The sequence below is a fragment of the Chinchilla lanigera genome, unplaced genomic scaffold (genome assembly GCF_000276665.1).
Source record: "Chinchilla lanigera isolate Chin_1 unplaced genomic scaffold, ChiLan1.0 scaffold00150, whole genome shotgun sequence".
Lineage (NCBI taxonomy): Eukaryota > Metazoa > Chordata > Mammalia > Rodentia > Chinchillidae > Chinchilla > Chinchilla lanigera.
Window position 1 is genome coordinate 169,772 of NW_004955551.1, and position 23,701 is coordinate 193,472.

Below are 23,701 nucleotides of genomic sequence, written 5' to 3' on the forward strand. Positions count from 1 at the left end.
TTTAAAAGAAAAAATAGAAATTTTTAAAACAAAAAAAGAAGAATTAAAAGCATCGTACCACACACACACAAAAAAAACAAATTTAATAAGTGGGAGTAAAAAGTCAATGGACATGTTAAACAGATTAGATTTGGTGAAGTGAAAATACAGGAGAACATAAAATATGTCCGAAGAAGTGAGTTAAACTACAGCCAGAGACAGAGATGGAAATAATAAAGGACAGGTGAAGAGACATATATGGGATACAGTGAAAAGGGCTTCACACATTCACTTGGACGTTCAGGAGGAGAGAATACAGACAATGGGAAACAGGAAACATTTTGAAGCATAACAGCTCAACCAGCATAAGTGAGGCACTGGGTTCAGACCCCAGAATGCCTGAGATAAGGAAGAATATTGTAGTCTTTGAAGGTATAGAACCTCACAACTAGGAAATTCAGTGAATAACAATACACCTCTTACCAGGCGCATTGTTGTAAACCCGCATTCCATCTAAGTCAAAGAGATTATTTTAAATGCAACCAGAGAAAAGAGAGTTTCTGTCTGAGAATGGCAGTTGGTCTGTCAGATGACTTGACAGCCATTATGAAAGCTAGAAAATGATAAAATATCTTCAATGCGCAGAGAGAAAGTAACTGTTAACCTGTAAGTCTACACACAGTGAAAGTACCTTTCAAGAGGAGCAAAGTTAGAGCTAGAAGGACAAAGGACAAAGTTTGGATAATGTACTGCCAGTTTACTTCGGATTAGGGCATTCTAACAGACCTCCTTTAGGCAGGAGAAAGTATTGTGTCAGATAAAGGCCTGAGGGTAAGAATGAAATGAGTACAAAAATTTTAGTAAATATTTGACTGTGTTGAAACAAATGCCAGTTGCATAGAATAATGTGTCCTAGTGGGGGATTAAAAAAACAAGATAGAACTAAGATACTTGTCAACTAGAATGTGTAAGCTGGGAGAGAGTCATCCGAATTAAAGCTGGCTAAACTCCTTTTACTGTTTTTGGAAGGAAAGTAAAGATGTTGGTTAACTTTGGATTTCTTAAGATCAGATAGCATAACTTCCAGGCTAATAGAGCAGCAGTTTCCAAATGCCAGCCAGGACCCTCAGGCTTCCCTGGGATCTTTCAGGGAGGGAAAAGCTGTTTTCATAATTCATAGTAATGGTATTTGCCCTTTCCCTCTATCTCATGAATGTACAGCAGAGCCTTCCAGGGCTTTCTTGATATGTGATGACATTATCACTGTGACAATCTGTGGAGTATGTGCTTGTGTTTTAAATTTTCTCAAATTTTTTTTGAGGCCGCTTAAACTTTAATGTGAACGTCCATTCATTTTTCTGTGGAAATATTATGTGGTTAATTTTAGTATGCCTGATAATTGTGGCTTTTGTACAGATTATATTGCTAAAATCTGTGTCCTGAATTCTGAAATATATATGTTGTCAAGGATTTCCCTGTTTTAAGAATATTTTTATTGTCTAAATTTAAGGCTTATAACATGTCTTGCTACATACATAGTGAAATAATTACCACAGTCAAACAAATCAGCATAACCATCCCTCTCAGTGTGTGTGTGGTAAGAGCACCTAAACTTTACACTCTGCTAGCAGATTTCCATTATATAATATAATATTATCTGAGGATAACTACAACTTTATACTCTTTGGCTTCTCTCTCTTCATCTCCTCTTGGCCATGCCCTTGGCAACTATTATTCTAATTCTCTATTTCTGTGTATTTGAGATTTTTTTTAAAAAGGAAAAAGTCTCTGTATATAAGCCAGATAATCCAGGAGTTGTGTATGTGTGTCTGGCTCATTCATTTAGCATAATAGCTTCCAGGTTTATCTATGTTGCTGCAAATGACAGGATCTCCTTTGTATATATATATTTTTTGTATATACATACCACAATACCTCTGTCCATTTGCTTATTGGCAAACAGTTTATCTCTACATTATAGCTATTGAATAATGCTGCAATGAACATAGGGGTGCAGATGTCTATACCTTGTACTGATTTCATTTCTTTTGGGGAACTGGTGGGCCATAGGATAATTCTGTTTTCTAATATGGAAAATACTAGGAGGTATAATCCCCCATAAACAAAAGTTGTTTGAGGTCTTTGATAATTTTTAGGAGTGTCCTGAGTCCATAAAGTTTGAGACTCACTGAGTAGATGGAAGAAAAAGACAATAAAATAGTGAGACTTAAAAAGATAGTCTTTGTAAAATAGCAAGTCCTGATCTCTGAAGATCACCTACTGCTATAATTTTCTTTCATTCTAAGATAAGTCAACACAGAAACTTTTAAGTCTAGAGAACAGATAAAGAAGGTACTAACCTATGCTGCAGGCCTATGAACCCTGATCTGGAAGAATTGTCAATATGTACTGAATTTATGCTCATCCTGTTAGACAGTGACACCTCCTGATCAACAGGGATATTACAACCCAGCTCTATGAAACAAAAGACTAGCAACAGTAAAAATGCTTTATCCAGACTAAAGGACAAAGAAAAGAACAGATTCTGTTAGGTATGGTGTGACATTATATAATGGTCTTACACAAAGCAGAAATTCTCTGGATGCAGAAGGCAAACTCAAAAAAAAGACAAAATGAAAACTGCCTTGCCTGTGTATCCTTTTCCACAGTTAGATGAAAAGTTAATTGTCTTTGAGGAAACCTAGAGCAGAGAGTACAAGGCTTCGCAGAATCAGAGTCTCTGGCTAGAATTTTACTTTTTAGAAAACGTTTTCCAGGGAACACACATATGACTCCCCAAATTGCAGCAGTTAGACATAACTTTTTTACTTGACAGTAATGCAAAATTGATATGCATTTAGTAGAAATGATACTTTAAATTTTGAACTTTAATCTTTTCCCAAGCTAGTGATTATATATTATAATACTCTCTCCATACTTAACTGTGGATTAATGGTTAATGTATGTGCACTGAGAATATTTAAGATAGTCTAAGCTACATTGTGATAGTCAGTTTGTTAGGTGTGTTAAATGCATTTTCAGCTTACAATGGGTTTACTGAGATCTAATCCTAAATCGAGATGCATCTGTAATCCTACTTGTGAATATTTGGTTCAGAATTTTTCTGCTAAGCATGATTTCTGCCGCCAGGAACCATGTTAGGACTGGACAGCTGAGCTCTGTGCCTCATCTGTGCCTGTACTTTCCCATAGCTTCTACTGGTTGCTGCCTTATACCTTTCCACTGCTGTTAATGCCCTTATATGGCTGTAAGCCCTGGACTTCAGACCTTATTTATATTACTCATACTTTCTTGATTTGCAGAATTTTGACTGATTTTCAAGGTTGGACTAACTATAGTCCCATTTTTTTAATCTGAGGTCCAGTAAGAGGATCCCCTTAGTTATGCCTGGATTTTTAGTCCCAGCATTGCCTAAACAAATTTTGGGCTGTTCCAGCTCTTTCTCTTTCATTGAACTCTATTTGTGCCCCTCCCCCCAGATCAACAGGGAAGAGCCTAGACTAGAAAAAAAATCTATCAAAAATAAAAACAACAATAAAACCAAACCATAACCCTCCGTGTGTTTCAGCCTCCATCAGGCTTAGCCCAGGCCACTATTGATCCTTTTTATTCCTTTTCCAACAGTGTCTATAGGAGAATTTGTCTGCTTCCATGGGAACTCTTCAGAAAACTGACAAAGGGAAAAAGGCTTTATTTTACCAAAATTTTCTCTGTCTACCCTTTCCTTAGCAACCTACCAGTGCTGAACTTTTCTCTGGTATCTGTATAGCACTGTCAAGGAAGACAGAAAGCATCTACAACTACAGAAGCACAGTAGGCGGATAAAGCCCAGACTAGGAAAGGAACAATTGTGAACAACCATGAGGTGTGGAAGGGATGGGGCCACCAGGGCCTCAAGTCTACGCAGCATGAAGTGATATCAGACACTTTGCTCTCTCCAAGGCAATGGTGTAGAAGTGATGTTTTTCCTTCTTTTGGATGACAGTGCAGGGCTAGGTAAGGAATAGTGATTTGACTGTAAATGCAGGTAAAGTTTATACATGCTCCAAAGATAAAGCAGACTCACTGGCTGCCTCTTTAGTTCCCACTGCTTGGGGAAAGCATAAATCTGGATTACTGTTGGCTTGGCTGCCTGCAAGAGACTTGAATCCAGGTGCCAGAGAGAGTCTGACTGAAGTTCGTTTAGCAATAGTTATGGAAGCTCAAATTCAGGTTTGCTGGCTCTTCCATTTACAGCTCTGTGTGAGTCTCTTTCCAGGCAAGCAGGTGCCCCTGTGTTCACTCTCCACCTCATGCTACTGCTGGCTCTCTTGGCCATGGGCTAAACCCCGCCCTTTGCACACACTACATGCCCTGTTTGTGTGTAGGGCTCCGCCATTGTCATGAGTGGGCAGCATACTTCTTGACATGGCTGCTTGGGCCCTATTTGGGACTGGATTTTGGATGCTGTCTTGGTTACTTTTCCCTCATTGCTGAGACAAAAAACTTGCTGCCCAAAATTAAGGAAGGAAAGATTTATTTACCTCACAATTTGTGAAGATTTCAGTCCATACTCAGCTGGCTCCAAGGTAGAGTGGCACATGGCAGAGGGCAACAGTTCAACGCAGAGTAAAACAGCAAAAGCAACAAGAGCAAAAAGGGAAGAACAGCAGAGAGCAAGATGATCCCCTCCCTTATATTGTATGCAGGCTCTCTGCCCCAGGGCAGATGTAGCACTCACACCCATAATCCCAGCATTGGACCCTGAATCAATCATAAACTCTAGAAGCCCATCCCATGACTGCATGAGGCTTCGGGAGGACATCTAGACACAAACCATAATAGATGCATATGGAAGCAGCTTCCTGAGCCAGCTGGGCGATAGCTGCTGAGCGGATCCTGGTCCTCTTGGAGAGGTTGTGTCCATCACACCAAGGAGGAGCAGCCTCAGTGAGCCTTGGATGGCACCACAGATGGCCCAAGATAGCTCTACTCCTCTCTCCAGAGTCCCTGGTGACTGTGCCTCTGTGCAATGAGGGGAGAGCAAAGGGCTGGCTTGTGTGAGTTCCCGCCAAGCACCAGAGTTTCTGGGTCACAGTGGATGAAGGCAAGGGTAGTGTTCTGAGGTGACCACCCAGCAGCCCGGTTGGCCCTGGCCTGGGTACTGTGATTGTTCCTGACTGCTTCCCATGAGGAACAGGAAACCTGGATCAACAGCTGGGGACATGGAATAATGGTGCTTGGGGAGCAGCCAGGGCTGCTCGTGATTTGCCTAGCATCAGCTGGGTATTGAGTGGGGGGCAGGATTGAACCATATGCATTTCCTATCCAGCCTCTCCTGTCCTGCAGCCTGGCCTCCTTCTCCACTGGCCCGCAGGCCCCAGGTGCTGGGGGAGTCATGGTGTATTCCCCTCTCCCAGTGACAATCCCGTCTGTGCTCTCATCCCTTCTCCTCCACAGGCCTCTCTGGGAAGCCAACAAGGCAGAAGGAGTTACTAGCCCCAGATTACAAACCAGGAAGCTGAGGCTAAGTAATTAGTCCTTAGTCACCAAGCTTGAAATGGCAGAACCAAGCCTTACACCTCACTCTTGATCATCTACCTTGCATTACTCAGGCAGGGCTGCTGTACCAAAATACTACTGACTGGGGACCTTCAACAGCTAAAATTTGTTTCCTTACAATGCTGGAGGCTGGAAGGCTGGGATCAAGGTGACTTCAGGGTTGGTTTCTGGTGAGGCCTCTCATTCTGGCTTGCAGAGGGTCACTTGCTTGCTGTGTTCTCACATGGCCTTTCCTCTGAGCTCTCTGGTATCTCTTCTTCTCCTAATGATATCAGCCCCTAGTAGATTAGGGTATCACCTCTGTGACCTCCTGTAATCTTAACTGCCTCCCAAAGACCCTGTATCCAAATGCAGTCACCTTAGGGGTTAAGCCTTCATCATATGGATTTGGGGCTTGGGAACAAGTTAGTCCATAACATACCCTGTGTCCTTTCACTGTTTGGGCCCTCCCAGTTGCAGCAGAGGGGTAATTGCAGAGCGTGCAGGAGCCCAGAGATTGAGGAGGGTGGGGTCCAACAAGGCTTCTTGGAACAAGGCTTCTTGTGCTGGGTTTGGGGTAGTGTGTACACTTAAGAGGAATCTGTCCCAGTTCAGGGCATCCCTATCTCCTGTTCACCCCAATAACTCAGATGAACTATGGCTGTTTTCCAGGAACCATTTTCTCTCCATAAATGCTTGGCCCGGGGCTGGGGATATAGCTCAGTGGTATAAGCGCCTGCCTGGCAAGTGCAAGGTCCTGAGTTCAATCCCTGTACCGCAAAAAAAAAAAAAGAAATGCTTGGCCCAGCTTGGCCCAGCTTGGCCCAGCTTGGCCCAGCAGAGCAGCTGTAGGTTGATACAGCCAATCTGGTAGCATTTCTGGCTCTTTAATGTAGAAGGGAAATGGAATCCCAGCCTGGTAGGGCTGGCCAACCAAGGGCAGAAATCAAACCAAACATCCAAGGAGCTTCCCTCAGCAGAGATGTCTATACTGCATGTGGCAGCCTGGCCTGGCTGCTGTGGCCCCAGTTACTGAGGCCCCAGCTGCCAGGGAGGATAATTGTTTTGTAAAGTTGAACTAAGTGAAGACAGCATCTCATAGGGCAGCCATTGGTGTGCCTTGACCTGCCTCCCTGCCCTCTCTGCTCTTCACATGCTGAATGTGGGTGTTGCATGGGATCTACAATGTTTAGAATCTTTAAATGTTTGCAGTGTCTGTGTTTCTGGAATGAGGATGAGATTCTCAGGGCAGAGGTTTGGGTTTATGCCGCAAGTCCCTCAAGGAGTCCAGAGCAGATTTGGGTTCCTGGTGATGTCACAGTGGGTACCTGGCCAAGTGGCTAAAAGGAATGTGGAGGGGATCTCTGGGAGGCTGAGGGAGGCTAATGGGCTCTGCCATTTAGTAAAACTTCTTATGTCTCATGGTTCCTCTGTGGAAGCTTGTGTCCCATTCTTGGGTGCAGAGCCTGTCTCTGGTGACTCCTTTGTCTTCCCTCAGCGTGGCATACCAGGCCCCTGGTAGGATGTTGTCTAGGGTGCTTGCAGAGTTTAGGCCACAGCCTGAGTGGTAAGGTACCCTTCTTGCAGCTCTGCACTAATTCTCTGAAGCTAAGTTAGGAGAAGATGGACTGTCCACCCTCCCCCAGCTCCCCATGCCTTATCTTCTTCCTCTGCGCTGGCCCAGGCCCTGTGCTCTGGATTGTGTGCTATTCCCAGGCCCCATGGGGGATGCTGGAAAGCCTGGGAATGAGTCTCCCTGCCTGAGAGGGCCCCCTGTGTGTGTCTGGGCCTGCGGCATCACTGCTTCGCTGGTGCTCACAGTGGTTTCCTGTTGAGGGAGGTGCATGTTGCCTCCCTTGCTTTCCCAGTTTCCAAAGATGAGTCTCTCTGGGACAGCAGAGGCCTCTGGGAGGCTTCCTGGCCAGGTGGGCTCCAGCCTCATCAGGTGGACAGTGGGCTTTGGGCCCCAATAAGCAGCTTCTCTCTGATGCTGGTCTCTGGCCAGCAAGACTAGGCGGTTATCTCCATCCATGTGGAACTAAGTGAGAGAACAGAAGGAGGGAGCAGGCAGCTCATGGCGGGTGAGTGTCTGAGTATTCTGCATGAGCCTGAGTGGACACCGTATGCATCCATCAGTATGTGGCCTTCACTCTTCTCTAACTTCCCACATAGGAGGCCTCATCTTCTTTATCATAAATGAAACTATCCTCTTATTCAGCAGGTCCCAACCACCATTCATCCATCCATCCATCCTTCCACTCATTCATTCATCTTTGAGCACTTGCTGTGTGCCAGCCCTTGCTTGCTCTTGGTTCTAGGATATATAGGTATGAATGAGACAGGCCAGGACTCTGCTCCAATTCTAGGTTGAAGTTGATCAAGCAATCAACCAAGCAGAGTTCACAGGACACCTGTGTTGAATGCCCATTAGAGGGGAAGCAGCCCTGGCTAGGGGCCTGTTCATAGGTTCAGAACTGAAAGGTGGCCTTGCCCTTGGGAAATGTGGGTACTAGCTATAGGCTGTTCTTGCTCACTGCTCTGTGCTCATTAGAGATCATGATGCTATAAGGAGGAATAGTCAATATTTAAACAAGTTAAGTATCAGTTCTTAGGTAGCCTTTAATAGCCCCCATAACAATTGTGACATTAACCATGTAAATAAAACTATAGCCTGCAGTCAGATACCACCTGGATATATGGGCCCTTGGTGCATGTATAACACCAGCTTGCCTATCCCTTGTTAGTAAAGTCAATGTCATCTTGGGCACTAGTGTGGCAAGTTCCACATCACCTTTACCCATGCCCTTGGGGAATCCCAGGACACTTGATTCTGGACATGGCCAGAATAAGGGCAGTCTTGCACAACTCTTGCATCTTGAGAAAACAAATGTGATTCCTAATGTGTTGCCTTGAGTTCCTGGAACCAGAGTGTTTATTTTATGTGTGATACCACAGAAACGGTTCTGTTGATTTCAGAACCTTCTAGCATTGAAACCATAACTCTTAATGAAATGTTCTTTCAATGTAGATGACCCAGGATATTGTAGGGAAGGAAGACTAAATAGTGTTCCACGGGGAGGAAAAATATTCAGCATGTTGTGTCACTACCTTGAGAACTGACGTTTGGTGACCTTCCTTCCACCAGGGAATTGGTCCTATGTTTGTTCAGGTGCAGGGAGCTGCCTGAGGAACATGTGACCTATTTCAGCACCGTGGGTCAGACTGAGGGAAGTAGGTGGGTACGCTGCATTTAAAGCTATATCTGGGGCTCCTGCTTCAGGCAAAAGAGTGTCTGAAACTGTCCAGAGTTAATAGATGAGATGCAAGTGGATAAATATTCGGTTATAGGTAATCCCTTATGTGCAGTTTGTGCTCCAGCTCTCTCTTGGTACACAAGTGAAGAATGTAGATATAGGAGATTTTTGCAAAAATGTCTGGTGGCTTCTCTTTACAATCTTAGTGAACAGATTCTATTTACTAAGGACCTGCCATGTCCCAGGCACTGTGTTAAACAACTTTGTCTATATCGGTGAGGTGGGTCCTATTATTATCTTCACTTTAGGACCAAGAAAGTAAGTCTGCTGGATGGTCATGCAGCTAATATATGGTTGGGCAGGTGTAATATAGGTCCAGCTGCTATAACAACCCCCCCACATATACATATACTCTAGTTTTGACAAGGTAAAAGCTTATTTCATTCTCAAAAACTAGAGTGGGGTAGGGTTTAGGTATGTTATGGAAGCTGTCTATGTGGTCATTCTGTTCTCAGGGTCATTCTGTTCTCAGGCTCATTCTGGCCTTTGGATGTGGCTCCCATTGATATGGCCCAAGATGGCCCTACTTATCTGCATTCTAGTCTGTGTGTGGGTATAACCCAGAACTAACATGGACATATTACTGCTGCTTACATTTCATTGGTCAAGACTATGCCCCGAACCACATTTAGCTGCAGAGGTGACTAGGAAATGTAGTGTTTCTTTTGGGGTGGTCATGTGTCTACCAGGAGATCTACTACTATAGAAGACTATTGGGAGACAACCACTTGTTTCTGTCTCAGGGATGGAGGTGGGATGACTCCAGGTGGTTTACCAATGGCTTCATGCCCTTGCCTCTCTACCACCTCACCCTTGTAGAGTTCTAGGTTGGTGGCAGGGAAGAATCCAGAGCTAGACCAAGCTCTTGGGCAGGGCTGGTGGATGTTATTGCTGATCACTTGGTCCTTTGGGCCTAGCACTGTACTGGCCATGAAGTACAGGTGTTCAGTAAATGAAGCTTAAAGGGAAGGAGAAAAAAAAAAAATCCATCCCTGGCAAAATAAGCTGAGCAAGCCTGGTGCCAGCAGGAAGGGACTAGACACTGAGGTAACCAGCAGTCAGAAGGCAGTTGGGCCCAGATGAATTCTCTTATGGGGAGGAACCCCACAACTGCTTTGGTCTGGACCAGAGGATCAGGGCACCGTATTGGCACCTGTGGCTTAATGCCAACTTCGAACAACATATGTGAGCTGTCCTTCCACAGTGAACAGGAAGTTCTCAGCCACCTTGGGGACAAACTGGGTGCCTCGAGTGTTTCCTGTCGGTGATGGCTGCTTGGACCATGTAGTGCATCTTCTGCATTTGTTTTCAGCCATATTAGGTCCAGGTTGGTCAGCTCCTGACCCCATATAAGGACCCTGTCTGCAAAGATCTCTGCTTCCCTCCGCTGAGCACCAGCCACCCACTTTAACTGGTCCTGACTCATCTAGTACAAGACACAGTCACAGCCTGACCTTTCGGAATCCAGCCTCCGTGAAGGCATCCTTGGAGGACTTTGGGGGAGGCAGGCTGAATATGGGGAGCTTAGAGTTTGTCTGTGCCTGTTATTGCAGTGTCTGAGCGAAGCTCCTCTGCGTGCCACCAGGTGCTCAGAAGGAAAAATAAGTAAGCATTGGAGGCTCCAGCTTGGAATTTTTCAATCATCTCAACATTGTTCTTGGCAGGGAATAATTTAAAACAAACAGCCGTTATGAGTTACGTTTTTAGACCAGTTAGACATAGGGGTTTCTCCGTAATTGTATTCTTCAGTTGTCCCACTCATTTGTTTTTCTTTTTCCCATTATTTGTCTTGTGCTAAATAACTGAGAAGGGTACCTATTGGCTTTTTACATCAGTTAAGTGTCTGTGAAAACGTCTGTCTCAAGTCTGGCAGTCAGAGGGAGGAGAAGTATTAACAGAGAGCAGTGCTCCAGGCTGTGATGGTGCTTACAGGGTCTAGACAGTTATGAGATACGTGGGACTCTTAAAAAAGAAATAAAGCAGCAAAGAAAAGCATGTGTTTTGGGTTCTGTGTGCATCTCTTCTGTATTTGTGTAGCTGAGAAAGCTTTAGTTCAAAATAAGTGGTATTTGGCACGAAGTGGTACTGCACGCTGACAAATTGATTGTGCTCTTTTACTTAGATAAAAATGAAAATACATGAGGCATTTTGCTTTTTTTTTTCCTTCTTGATGATTAAAAGCATCTACTTGGCTCCACACAGAGAGGGCCCTTGGAGATTTATATGAGACACCTGTGTGGCATTGATCATAAGCCTCAGGCTGACAGAGGCGGCTCTGCCTCATGGAGTATAAAATGCCAGGTCCTGGGAGGGAGTTTGGAAACGTCTCAGTGAGGGTCTACGTGCCAGACCTGGGTAGGACCCTTGAGTGAGAGCCTTTGAATTTTATTAAAGAACTTGTCCTCAGCCACTCCCTAGTCACATCACGGGGACTCCATTTCCTGTGAGGCAGATCCTGTCTGGCCTGGTGCAGGAAGAAATTTGGAAACATGTATGTTAGAACATAGCCGTCAGCTAGCCACTTATGCACTGCTCATTAATCTGTTCATTCATTTGCTCATTGGCTCTGGGCCTGGCTCTATATTGGGTGCTGGGATGTGTGAGGTGCAAGACAGCCTGGTCCCTGCTGTAGCCCTGTTTGGACTCCTGTCCTGTTGGCTTAAGGACTTGCCTCCATGTAGGTCCCAGCACAGGAATGTGCTATGAAATGCAGTTCCAACACCCTGTTCAAGCCAAGCATTTACTTCTGGACACCAGGGACTTTGAGACTCTCCCTTAAAGGAGCAACAGATTTGTTTGGACAAAAGAAGTGTAAACAGGGTCCTGGTGAATAACTTTTCTCATGGCTGCTCCTGCTTTAATCAATCGTATATTTATTGGTGACCTCATAAGTGTCTAGACTGTCCTGGCCTTTACAGGGGAGGCTCTGGGGGTGGTGGTGGAGAGAGAATTTACAACTCAGAGAATTTACAGCTCAGCTGAGGAAGCAAAGCTAAGTCTTAGGACAGCAGCCAAAGGCAAGAGACAGCACATAAGTTACTCGACACATGTGCAGTGGGGGTCACAGAGCTGAAGGAGTCAGGTAGCACCTAAGGTCCAGCTTTCTGGAGGAGGATTACAGAGAGGGGTATTCTGAATCATTCTGGCTGGCCCAGCTGGTGGAAGTGGCAGCCATGCTTCTGCAGACCTCATCTCCTTGAGGCTGGAGCCCCTAGACTCAGAAGGCAAAACAGCCTGTACCTGGGGAAATGGAATAATGCTGAGGCCATCAGGACACCAAGGCTACAGGGGTACCTGCCCTCCTCCGTGGAGGTTGCCACATGGTGCCCTTGGTGTGCTGACACCCACCTCTCAGTCCCGCAAGTCTTTGACTGCTGCTGCCGAGGATCCTGAGGATCCTGTCAGCAGGAGTTGAGTTCAAACCCCAGTGTTGCCTCCTACTTGCTCCATGATCTTGGCCTGGTTCCTTCTCAAGCCCTCAGTTCTAAGCATCTAAAATATAGCCTGAGCATAGCACCTGCTACAGAGGGAGCTGGGAGGGTTGCATGAGACAAGCATATGTAATGCCTAGCACGATGTCTGGCATGCAGTACCCCATCATGTCAGCAGCTGTTGCTTGTCTTTGTTATTATTATAATATGCCAAGTGCCACTGTCAGACCACAAAGTCATCTCTTTCTGAAAACTGCCAGCCCCGCCAAACTATAAAAATCCATTACTAAAATCCTAACAGCAATGAGCTGTAGCTCTGCTAAGCAGGGCCTGGGTATAAGCCCCAGCTTTCCCTGTGCTACTTCCTGCTAAAGCACCATGCCTTCCCCCGTCCACACACACACACACACACTTTGTGTCTGGAATTGGGCGCCAGGTGAGCTCTGTATGCCTGTGAATGCACCCCTTCTCCCTCATTAGCAAATTCTGCCCCCCACGAGACTAGGGCCCGGCTAAGCAAAAAGGGAAGGGCTTGACGTAGTTTGACATTTAATCACCAAAGATCCGGGTAGGGTTCCAGCAGGCCAAACCCACAGCACTGTATCCCTTGGGGAAACAGAGTCTGGGTGTGGTGCCGTGGCAGGCTGGGGGAACTGGAGGCTTATCTGACAGAAGAGTCCAGGGAATAGTAGCCTCCCAACATTTGTCCTTTGCATCCCAAAAATGAGGGCCAAGGGATGCTGTCACAGAAAGACAGGCTTCGTTTCAAAGTAAGACTAGCCTCTATGCTGCAGTGTTGGGAAGAGCCGGAATGTTCTGAGGCCAAGTGCTTGCCCTGAGAGTGCAGACTTGGGCTGGCTGAGCTCTGGGTGGGAATCACGTCCAGAGGGCTGGGAGTGGCTAGAGGACTCCGGACCCGGAGACAACACGACATCAGGAGATAATCATCGCCTCCACCTTCCCAGAAGTTCACTGCTCACGCTGCTTTTGGTCAGCACAGCTGTGAGCCTCACTCGACCCTGGCCAGTGGCCCAGGAAGAAGCGGGGCCGTCCCGTCAGGGATGGGCAGGACAGCCAGGTCTGCGCACAGGCTGCTATTTGCTTTGGCCTGGGGCTTGCTCCGGCACTTCCTGGCCCCGCCTTCTTGTGGCTTGTGCTTTATTAGCTCATAGCTCCAGGTGAAGCCAGGCCTTGGCCCTGAAAGGCAAGGTGGGCCCAGTTTGAGACCTTAGAGCCCCAACCGCCCGCTCACTCCTGACAGGCCTGGGCAGCTGGCAGTACGGTGAGGGCATTGTCATGCAAAGGTAAACCCTAGCTGCTTCAGAGGGACTGAGGCATTGAGAGGGCTGTAACTACCCTCAGGCTAGGCAGCAAACTGCCTGGCCTGAAATGGAAGCCAGCACCTCTTGGCACCCCAGGCCTTTGGGAAGTGCTGCGTTTAAACTCATACTTGCATGTGAATGACGGAGAAAGGTGGGTGGGTGGGCCGGAAGATACCACAGCTGGTAAATCCTACTGGGGACTCTGTTGGTGGAGAAAGGCCACGTGTCCTCTGATGTCTCTACTCTGCCAAACTCACAGCCTTCCATTTTCATTCCCCTTGTTCATCAGCCTCATTTTATACAAGGACAATGTCATCATGTTTTAAAAAATTTTGGGGGGGCATCAGAAATTGAACTCAGGACCTTGCACTTGCCAGGCAGGTGCTGTGCCACTGAGCTATCTCCCTGGTCCAGTGTCATCACTTTATACAAGTAGGGTCCAGAGATCATTAGGGGCCGAGGTCATACAGGGTCAAAAGGTGGAGCTTGAGGCAAAGTACAGCTCCTTGCCCTAGTATGCTTTTCTGAGAGCTGCAGGCCTGGCAGGGCCTGGGTTTAGACTGCTGCAACCTCAACTGCAGGCTGCAACTTGGCCCAGCCTTGCCTCAGCCCTGGCGCCTGAAGCCCAAGGAGCCTAGTTGGCCCCTTTATTGCCTTTGGACAGTAGCCACATTAGGGGCTGACCTCCAGTGCTTCAGGGAGACCCTCATTTCTGGCAGACTGACTGTGAGGGGCACATTAAGGGAATGTGGGCCTAAGGTTTGGGACCACACCACACCTCTCCCCCATCACATTGATCTGTTCGTTTGTTTTACATATACACCTGCACCCTGCTCAGACCTGGCACTGTTCTGGGCTCTGGGGACACAGTGGTGGCAGGACCTACAGCATCAGAATCACCTGGGAAGGAAAACACAGATGCCATCCCCAAAGCTGATTTCCTGCATCAGGGTGTGGCCTGGCTATTGTGGTTTCTAAAACTGCATGCATGCGTACAGAAATTTCTTTTTAAAAAGGAAAGGGAGCTCTAGAAAGAATGTCCTCTTAAGTGGGTGGTGTCCCCAGGATGGTTATAAGCAGAACACAGGTGAGAGAGGCCTTGCACCACCAACCCAGGAGGTCTACCCCACGCTAGGCCTGGTCCCGGATCACTGGAGGTTCTGCCTTAGGCTGCACAGGGTGAAAACACAGAGTTCCGAGCACCCTTGCATCACTGGCCCCTGCACACAAAGAGGATGTCTGGCCGTCACAGTCCTTTGCTTTCCAGGCTCTGCAGTGATTTTGCAGCTGTGTTTTTAGAATTGCTGTTTTCTTTCATTTATAAAAACCTAAGCATCTACAAAAATAGAAACAAGCACAGGTCATGCCTCAGTGTGTTTTCTCTCCTCCACCCCAGCATTTTAAGGAAGCAACACTGTAAGGTACCAGGTGCCCGTTCTCCTGTGACTTCACTGCTGACATGTCCTCACTGTGCTGGCACAGGAGCATAGAAGCCAGGTTTGCAGTCAGAGATGGCGGGGCGTTTGGGCAGAGGAGCCTCTCATTCAGTCCTGTCATTTAGAGACAGCAGCTGAGAGTCAAGCCTGGACCGTAGGTCCCAACTCTGTCCTCAGCTTTTCTCCACCTGATGCTGCCCGGCACCTAGATGCCCTGGCTGGTGGCCCTGTGTGTTCCCTCTATCTACTTCCCCTTCCATTTACTCACCCAGTTCTTTATCCCATTTCTACTACCAGGAGCCATGTGAGTTCTTTGCTTTTCTTGGCCTTAAGGATAAGGGAAAGGTCACTGTGTGACCCTGGGCCCCGTTGTTGCAGCGGGCCCCATGGTGTCAGCACGTGTCCCAAACCCTGTCTGTCTCATCTTCCTGCCCCTTCTCAGACTCCTAGGTACCTCCTTGTCTACCTTGTAGGGGCTCGAGCTGGAGACCTGGATCCTCATCAGAGGGCTTGCTGCACTGAATCTCACATCAGCATCCTCAGTTCCGCTCTCCCCCTTCCACCCGCAGATCCACAGACCACCACCTTCCTCTCTCTGCTCCCTCGTCTGCCTGGCAGCCAAACACCCTACACCTCGGTGGTTTTGATACATGACTTGTCCAGGTGCCACCAACCTTGTAAGACCTCAGCTGTGTGTGTTTGATGCTGCAGGGATATTTGACAAGCACAAGACATTAGTAAAACTGGAGATCAAAATGACAGAGGCAGGAGGCACAGGAAGGTGGGGCTTGGTTTGGGCGTGTTTGTGCGATAGGTCGTATGCCATTTTTTTTCACATAAAAACATCTTTCTTGAAGTAATCGGAACCCACTCAGCTGTTGCTAACCAAATACCAAATGTTTCCCTTTTCCTCTCCTGTTCCTTAACAAGAGGCGGACTGTGAGGAATTGCCCTTATCCACGATGCTATCTTGCCTTTCAAACGTCAGAGGGCTCTTTCCTCAGAGCAAACACCCGATTGTTTTTTCCAGCTTTGGCAGGAATTTTTAAGAGAAAGCTGATTGGAAATCACTTTTTCTGTTTATTGTTTCAGACCTGGAATAAGGCAGAGCAGAGGCCTCGAGGCCTTTAATCCCATCTCCTCACATGTTTCCTGTATTATTTTAGGTTCCATCAAGAACTGCACCCCCCTACACACACACACACACCAGCAACAGTGACCTGTCATTTTGGGGAAGCAAAGTTAAATAGAATCAAATGAAATGAAATGGGCTTCCAGTTAGTAGAGATGTCCGCAGGAGTCACTTTTGGAGCCCCACCACCACCATTTACCATAAACATGTGGTTTCATTTCCAAGGGCTCCGGTGTTAGCATTTCCATTTCCTCAGGAAGTTGCATTTCGTTCTTGCTCTTATTTCTGAAATGCAACGTGCGTTTTCCTTGGCCCAAGTTCAAGGAGTGCCTAGGGCAACAATGAAAACAGTCCCAAGCAGGTTTCGGTCACGGTCACCCCTCCTGCGCCCTCAGCCATGGCTGCACCTCGCTCCCCTCCATAGCGACTGACGCCAGCTCTCCAAGAGAGTCGACGGGGCGGGCAGGGCAGCCTTGCTTTCCTGGGGTTTTGTGGCCATTTCAGGGGAGCCACGCTGTCCTTGCTGCCTGTGTTCTGGCCTTTTGTTGGGGGAGATCTGGTTGCCCTCCAAGCATCCACATACCACAGACTCTTAATTAAGAAAGTATGTTCCCATTTCATGTCACTCGAAAAGAATGAAAACAATGACAGCATTTATTTATCTTCACTATCAATATCATTCCTGTTTCCAAGTCTACTGGGGGTTATGAGTCTAGAAGGAATTGCCTGGGTTGTGAGATTTTAACCTCAGGCATGTGCTGTTGGGATACATGTGGCTTCTTTCAGAGAGACGGGCTCCACAAAAGGCAGAGCTGCCCTCAGAGCCCTCCCAGGCCCTCCCAGGCCCTCCCAGGGCGCAAAGTCCAGTGGCTCACAGATGTAGAGCTTCTGTAGTGATGGGAGTCGAGCCCCCCTTACACTGGCCACATCCCATTATCTCTGAGTCTTCAGAGAAGGGAAAGCCATCATTTCTCCAGTCTTGTAGGGCATTCATGATCTGTTCAAGTAACCACTGTATGTTTAGGTCCGGCAGTGTGCTGAGACCAGGCCAGGTGCTCCTGTGCTGCTATTAGTTCTTGGCAGCAGCGGGCTAATTCTGTTGCCCATTTTCAGTGTGAGGCGGCTGGGCTCAGGCGAAAGGGGCTGCCCAAGACTGCACAGCAACCCCAGCTGCTCAAGCATCATGCCGCTATTGCCATGTGGGGCCAGATAATTCTGTGTTATAGGGGACTCGGTACGGTGGGAGGACTGGTTGCATCACTGGCCTCTGCACAGAAATCCTCCAGTTGTGCAAAACAAACGAACCCGTAGACATTACTGAAATCGCCCTGAGTGGTGAGATTCAGACCCCCACAGTCTGTCCTAGCTCTGGAAAAGTCCTCACCCAAACACGGCAGCCCCGCTTGCCTCCGAGATACAGACAGGATGGGGAGCGCTTTGGTGTTTCTGGGATGCTGGGAACACACTTTCTGGAAACTCCGAGAGGGTCCTGTTTGGTGGTGGAGGGAGAAGGAAAGAAATCCTTGTGGATACTGCAGCAGCTGGCTGTGGTGATGACAGTAGAGCACTTCACTTTTTGCAAAGCCCTGGGTTTTTCATTTTGAGTCTCCCAAATATTCTTTAAGGCCAAAAGACTTATTAGTCGGGTGCATTTTTTGGTTGTAACTAGCTCAATCCCAGATCAAATTAGCTTAAGGATAAAAGGAAATCTCTTGGTTTATGTAACTGAAAAGGTCAAGGGTAAAATCTCATGGCTTCAGGTATGGCTGGGTTCTGGCCTTCGACATCATGGAGACACTGTTCCTCTGCTTTCTGTAGTTTAGGTTTCATTCTCTGATAGGGTCTGTCCACAGGACCACAGGGTAGGTCCTCAGAGAGAGAAAAATACCAGTAAAAGGTTAAGGAAAGATTCGGATTATTAAAGCCCGGGCTCCATACCTTTTCTAAGGTTGGGGCTGGCCTCATCCAGAGAATTACTGCAGGTAGGGGAAGGAGGGGCTGTCCTAAGAAAGAAGCACAAGACCCAAACCAGCTTTTGTTTTGAGAGCGGCACTGTTCACAGTGTGGCCCGTGCCCTCGCTTTGCTTTCAGTGCTAAGTGCAGAAACACTCAGAGAGGCCCGACAGCCATTAGACGTGGCTATGGCATCTAGATGTATGATCAGGCACCTCGTCTCCTACAGCAGGTCTTAGAGCAATTGGGTGTTGTCAGATGGCAGGGCAAGTTGTGAGGGGTGTGTGTTTTACAAAAGGGTCAGTCCACGATGGGTTGGAAAGTTGAGAAACTGGTGCTTTCCCTCAGACAGTTGGGAGAATGGGCTAAAACGCACTGGAGCCTGGTTCCTAGGGTTCCACTAGGATAAATTGGATTCACTGAGCTCAGAGTGGGACCCAGGAGTTTGCATTTCCTGCAGGCTCCCACGTGACACTCACGTGGCCCGACTTGGAGCAATGCTATTCTTGAATGAGTCCACAATTAGGATTTTCTTGAGGAAACAAACTTGGAGAATTCAGGTAGTAAGACTTCAATTTCCTTTCTTTTTTTCTTTGATCAGCTTTACTGAAGTATTATTACTCACAATAAAAGCCACCAATTTCAAGTATACTATTCGTTGACTTTGACAAACACGGATGACCATATAACCATCACAGTCACGATTCAGAACATTTTTATCACCCCCAAAAGTTTCCTACTGTCCCTTTGTAATCAAACCCCTCCTCGCACTTCTCCCCCGACCACTGGTCTGATTTTTGTCACCATGGATTTGCCTTTTTTAGAAGTTCAGATGTCTGAAATCCACTGTGTGCAAGTTGTTTCTGGCTGATTCTTTGACTTGGATACTTTTTGAGACTCATTTGTGCCATATGCATTGCTATTTAATGCCATTTTATTACTGAATGCCGTTCTAGCATATGAATGGGCCACCATTTTTTTTTTGACTTGATGGACATTTGTTTTTTTACGGGGGTCGCTGGAAGAGTCTGGCCTCAGCCTGGAATGAGCCTGACTTTTCTGACTTCTGTCCTGGTTTCTTCCATTGTTGGCTCAGGTGACATGGACTGCTACAATTCATAGCTCTTTCTGGGTTCTTTCAAGACAGCCAGGGGTTCAGTAGCCCCAGGAAAGAGACAGAGTCAGCGAAGCTGTGCCAGCACTATATGGTACAGCACTAGGGGGCTAGAGGCATAGGAAAAGCACCCATCAGCATGCAGTCAAACATGACCCTACACCTGTTCTTGTAAATGAAGTTTTATTGGACACAGCTATAACCATGGGCAATTTATAGATGGCTGTAGAGACATTCACTCCAATAGCACCATTGAATAGTTGTGAGAGACCATATGGCCTTCAAAGGTTAAAACATTTACTACTAGTCTTTATGGAAAACATTTACTACTAGTCTTTATGGAAAAGTTTGGCAACCTCTGCCTTAGCACCAAGGAGGGCTAGGGGCAGAGTGGGGGATGCCAGACTTGAAATCCTCACTGGGACTGAACAAAATCTTTGGAATCCTGATTAAAACTGAGCTCCAGAACTGACCCTGAACCCGGCCCCAGTCCCTCTAAATTATCTGCTTTTTTCAATCTGGTACCCGAGGAGGTCTCCACGCTGCAAAAGAACTCAATTCACTTACTTTTACTCCCCTATTCAATAGATGAAGAAACTGAGGCCTTTATGATCTGTCTGAGTGACCACTGCACGTGTACAGTGGGAATGACCTGCACACAGTTCACAGAGAGTTACCAGGCAGAGCAGAGACTGCACTCCTCCACAGAGGCATCCTCAGTAAAGACCGGAGTGGTCATTTTTGAGAACAGACTGAGATGCAAGGGAAGGAAGCCTAAGCAAAGCACCCAGGCATTGCCAGGTGAGGGTGGTGAGGACAGGGCCCTTGTCTTTTTGCGCCCTCTGTTGGTTGACAACTCGGTAAGTGTCCTGCTGGACCTGGGAAGGGTAGAGAGGAAGTGACTCAGCTGTCCCTGCATGTGTGTGTGCAGTCAGTTGCTGTTAGAGCTAAGTCCCTTTACTTGTAGAACCTCTCACTTAACACTGTGGTGTCTGCTCCTTCCTGCCTCACCTGCCATCCCCAAGCAATCTACCACCTCCTGTCCATTTCCTTTAAGCCGTTCTTAAAGTTCTACTTAGTGGCACGCCACGGTGGTCACACGCCCAGCACCAAGTTTAAACAGAGACACTTAAAATTAAAGGGACCTTCTAGTATCAAGAAACAAGAGAGCTTAGAAGTGAATGTTGACTTAATGAAGGGCCCAAAAGAACAAAGTTAAAATGCTTGGGTGGTTTGTAGATACTTCCAGACAGGGCACCCCATGGTCCCTTATGTCACACAATAACAGCTTCTTTCTGGCTTGAAGGAAAATACCAGTAAAACACATAGCCCAAAGCAAGATATCCATGTTTTAGAAAAGCCAGGATGTGTGTGTGTACAGTTGTGTACAATGTGTATGTAGTGCATGGGTGCCTGTGTCTACAGCATTGCAGTTTCTCCCAGCCTGCGAGACAGAGAGAAAAGGCTCCTGCTCTCCTCCCCAGCCCACAGCGGGGAGTGGGGTTACAGGCAGCCCCTTACTTACCACCTGGGTTTCTCAGTGCAGCCAGCTCTGCCATTAACACAAACCAGAAAGGGCCTGCTCCAAGCATGCCTGGCTGAGTGCCTCATGCTGCTAACTTCTGAATCTGCATCTCATCTGAATCTGCATCTCAAGTTTGCCCTTGCTGCAAGAACTTAGTCTGCACCTCCTCCATCACTTGAGCATCCCCAAATTCATACTGTTCCTCCTGTTGCCTCCTTGTCCACTTTTATTTTATTTTATTTTTGTTTTTGTCATTTTTAGACAGGGTCTAGCTATGCAGTTCAGGCTGGCCTTGAGCTCACTTGGTAACCCAGGCTGGTCTCGAACTTGCAGTGATTCTCCTCCCGAGTGCTGGGATTACAGGCATGTGCCACCACGCCTGGCTCCTTGTCCACTTTTAAATGAACTGCAAGCAGTGTGTTTTGATTTCCTTTTTGTTTTGAGTGCTTCTTCAGAAGATGGCCTCATTTATCTTTATAGAGGCTGGGGAAAAATCCAAAAAGATGATTACTTTTATTTCTTCCTGGGCTTCCAGTGAGCGGCTCTCTTGCCTGGGATCCTCTGTACAGTTGGGAGAGGCACAGAGCTGAGGTGCTGACAGCTTATGTCAGAATCACATGGTGTTTACTGTGCTGTGCGTTTATAACAGCCTTGTTTCCATACTGACAGCAAATGCCATATGGAGAGGGAGAAATCCTGTCAGATAACTCTTAAGGAATCACAATATGGTGCGCGAAGTCTCATAATTGCTTTTGGAAGAGGGAGGGCTACCTTCCTCACATCGCATAAGAGGCACTGTACGCTCTCCTGTAATTGAATAAATCAAAGTCTGACACAGGTAATTTACTTTGGTTCTGTGTTGGTGCAGGTTGCGAAGGTTTGTTTTCCTCCCCTTGGGGGCTGGGGCTGAGTGGGAGGCAGGGAGCAGTCAGGCTGTGCTGCGGGGCCTCACGGAACAGGTGCAGGCTGCAGACCTGTCACAGGCTGCTGGGACCAGGTTCCCCACTAGGGCTGACAATAACACTCATCTAATTTGACATTTTATAACTGTTGCTTGGAATCTTCTCTGCTCACCCACACACAGGCCTGCTGCCCTTTCCACCCAGGTAGTCCACCCCACAGCCTCCTCAGAACCTGGCACACATTGAGGTTAAATGCATGTTGGAGTGGCTACTCAGGGGCCATCTGTGCTTGGAAAGGTGGAGCCTGCTCCCACACTGAAGGGCAGAGTTACAGCAAGGTCCAGGGTGAGTCTGATCCATCAGACCATGGTGGGGAGAGATCCAAGTGGGAGATTTGGCAGGTGGTCATCCCTGTAGATCAAAGTATCCACCTGAGAGAATGTACCATTTTTAGTCTCCTACAAGCAGTACTTACAGAATGAGTAACCACAAAATAGTCCCTGCCCTCAGGCAGTGTACCCTGGAAAGGAGCACTGTGAACTCCTCACCGCTCTTTTCATTCCAAGAGACAGCAGTGCCGCTGATGAAGCAGTGACCCCGTAGCTAAGTAGACATCCAGTCCCAGCCTTGACCTCAGGTGAAGCACTTTCAGGAGCTCCTCTCTTCTCCACTCAGCTGCTTTCCTATCATTCATTCTGTGTGGATTCTCCCTGCTTAGTGGGAAAGAGTCTGATAGATTTTAAGGCCTTGTCATCCAGAGATGAGCAAGTACCTATGCAGGAAGTTATGGTAAAAGCCCATTGAGGACTTCAGTTCCATTTAGATCATGTGCCTTGACCTCATTGACTAGGACCAAGTCATAGGCCTCTCCCTTGAACCTATCACTGTGGTCAGGTGACAGAGGCCTCCAATTGGCTATGACTGAGTCACTTGCCCATCCTTGACCTTATTATGACTGGGGTAGAGAAGGCTCTGATTGGCTGGGGCCAAATCATGTGCCCATCCTTGAACCTCTTGTTGTGGCTGGGGAACAGAAGACTGATTGACTGGGGCTGAATCACATACTCGTCTCCAGTGCTTCAGAGGCATCTACTTCCAGAACCAGAGGGCTCTGGCAGGATTTGTTCAGACAGTCAGATGAGGTTTCTTAAAAGAAGGGAGATAGCACAGATCAAAACAACCCATATCCAAGATGACAATGATAGTGTTTATTAAGCGTTTCCTGTGTGCCAGGCTCTGGTCTGAGTGTTTCCTATGGATTGGCTTATTTAATCCCCATGATGGTCTGGGGAGACGTACTATTACTGTATCCAGCTTGCAGATGAGGAAACAAGGGCAAAATCAAGTCGGTTACCCCAGATTGTACAGCCAGTAAGTGGTGAATCTTGAACCCCAGTGGTATATCTCCAGAATCCGCACATACCTCCCTGCCTACAGGTCCTGTGGACACACCCTTTGGGACCTGAGAGTGGAAGTGAGCTGGCGGGATGGTCATGCTCAGACCTCTTCCTTAGGCCTGTACCTCCAGGGAACCCCATTCTAGGGGACATTGATCTGGTCCCTCCATACCCAGCAAAGATATAGTCCTTCATTCCAGCCAAGTCATGGTCCTCAAGCTCTCAGTTTCTGGTGCAAATGGGAAGGCCCAATGTTCACTGCTTGAGAGAGTCAGAGGCAATGTGTCTTAGTTCTTTGAGCATCTTTCTGCTCAGGCAAAACTTCTTACTGAGACACCAGAAAGGGCCCTCGTTTCAACTCCAAACATGTGCTTTTGGTTTTTAGAGGAGGAAACTGAGCTCAGAGAGGGTGAGTGAGGTATTTGAAGTTACAAAGCGACTCAGGACTAGCACTGCCATCTCTGGACCTTAGGGCTGGGGGTCTTGCACTGTTTCCTCTGCAGAGCTGTACTGGCTACTGAGTGGCTGTGGGCGGGTCATTTTCTTTCTCCATGAGTCTAGCTTCTCAGCTGAAAGATGCTAGGTTTGAAGCATCCTAAAAAGTGGGCTTTGCTCCAATCGGGTAAAAAATGATTTTTTTTTTTACTGTATTCAT

At 47.2% G+C, this 23,701-nt stretch overlaps 1 protein-coding gene across 1 annotated transcript in view; it reads left to right on the forward strand.

The window, feature by feature from the left end:
• Grk5 (G protein-coupled receptor kinase 5) overlaps positions 1-23,701 on the forward strand; it is a 211,201-nt gene that overhangs the window by 125,854 nt on the left and 61,646 nt on the right. The gene's annotated exons all lie outside the window — the stretch shown is intronic.